Source organism: Oryx dammah, unplaced genomic scaffold (assembly GCF_014754425.2).
Source record: "Oryx dammah isolate SB20612 unplaced genomic scaffold, SCBI_Odam_1.1 HiC_scaffold_23, whole genome shotgun sequence".
Lineage (NCBI taxonomy): Eukaryota > Metazoa > Chordata > Mammalia > Artiodactyla > Bovidae > Oryx > Oryx dammah.
In genome coordinates, this window is record NW_024070207.1 from 86,173,712 (window position 1) to 86,175,793 (window position 2,082).

Genomic DNA, 2,082 nt, shown 5'->3' on the forward strand with positions numbered 1-2,082 from the left:
ACACTAATGATGAGAAAATAAAGAAATTAAGGAAACAATTCCATTCACCATTGCAGCAAAAAAAAAAAAATACTTAGGAATATATTTACCTAAAGAAACTAAAGACCTATATATAGAATATAAAACACTGGTGAAAGAAATCAAAGAGGATACTAATAGGTGGAGAAATACACCATATTCATGGATTGGAAGAATTAATATAGTGAAAATGAGTATACTACCCAAAGCAATCTATAGATTCAATGCAACCCCTATCAAGCTACCAACGGTATATTTCACAGAGCTAGAACAAATAATTTCACAATGTGTATGGAAATACAAAAAAGCCTTGAATAGCCAAAGCAATCTTGAGAAAGAAGAATCAAACCAGAGGAACCAACCTGTCTGACTTCAGGCTCTACTATAAAGCCAGAGTCATCAAGACAATATGGTACTGGCACAAAGACAGAAATATAGATCAATGAAACAAAATAGAAAGCTCAGAGATAAATCCACACACCTATGGATACGTTATCTTTGACAAAGGAGGCAAGAAGATACAATGGATTAAAGACAATCTCTTTAACAAGTGGTGCTGGGAAAACTGGTCAACCACTTATAAAAGAATGAAACTAGAACACTTTCTAACACCATACACAAAAATAAACTCAAAATGCATTAAAGATCTAAATGTAAGACCAGAAACTATAAAACTCCTAGAGGAGAACATAGGCAAAACACTCTCTGACATAAATCACAGCAGGATCCTCTGTGACCCACCTCCCAGAATATTGGAAATAAAAGCAAAAATAAACAAATGGGACCTAATCAAAATTAAAAGCTTCTGCACAACAAAGGAAACTATAGCAAAGTGAAAAGACAGACTTCAGAATGGGAGAAAATAATAGCAAATGAAGCAACTGACAGAGGATTGATCTCCAAAATATGCAAGGAACACCTGCAGCTCAATTCCAGAAAAATAAATGACCCAATCAAAAAATGGGCCAAAGAACTAAACAGACATTTCTCCAAAGAAGACATATAGATGGCTAACAAACACATGAAAAGATGCTCAACATCCCTCATTATCAGAGAAATGCAAATCAAAACCACAGTGAGGCACCATTTCATACCAGTCAGAATGGCTGCTATCCAAAAGTCTACAAGCAATAAGTGCTGGCAAGGGTGTGGACAAAAGGGAAGCCTCTAACACTGTTGTTGGGAATGCAAACCATTATAGCCACTATGGAGGACAGTGTGGAGATTCCTTAAAAAACTGGAATTAGAACTGCCTTGTGACACAGCAATCCCACTGCTGGGCATACACACCGAGGAAACCAGAATTGAAAGAGACACGTGTACCCCAATGTTCATTGCAGCACTGTTTATAATAGCCAGGACATGGAAGCAACCTAGATGTCCATCAGCAGATGAATGGATAAGAAAGCTGTGGTACATATACACAATGGAGTATTACTCAGCCATTGAAAATAATACATTTCAATCAGTTCTAATGAGGTGGATAAAACTGTAGCCTATTATACAGAGTGAAGTAAGCCAGAAAGAAAAACATCAATACAGTATAGTAACGCATATATATGTAATTTAAAAAGATGGTAACGATAACCCTGTATGCGAGACAGCAAAAGAGGTACAGATATATAGAACAGTCTGTTGGACTCTGTGGGAGAGGGAGAGGGTGGGATGATTTGGGAGAATGGCATTGAAACATGTATAATATCATACATGAAACGAATCTCCAGTCCAGGCTTGATGCAGGATACATGATCCTTGGGGCTGGTGCACTGGGATGCCCTGAGGGATGGTACAAGGAGGGAGGTGGGAGGGATGTTCAGGATGGGAAACACATGTATACCTGTGGCAGATTCATGTTGATCTATGGCAAAACCAATAAAACATTGTAAAGTAATTAGCCTCCAATTAAAATTAATAAGTTTATATTAAAAAAAGATGTTTGATCCTTGTAAAGAAAGCTATGACAAACCTAGTCAACATATTAAAAAGCAGAGACATCTATTTGCAGAGAAGAAATGGAGACACAGATGTAAAGAATTCACTTGTGGACACAGTGAGGGAGGGAGT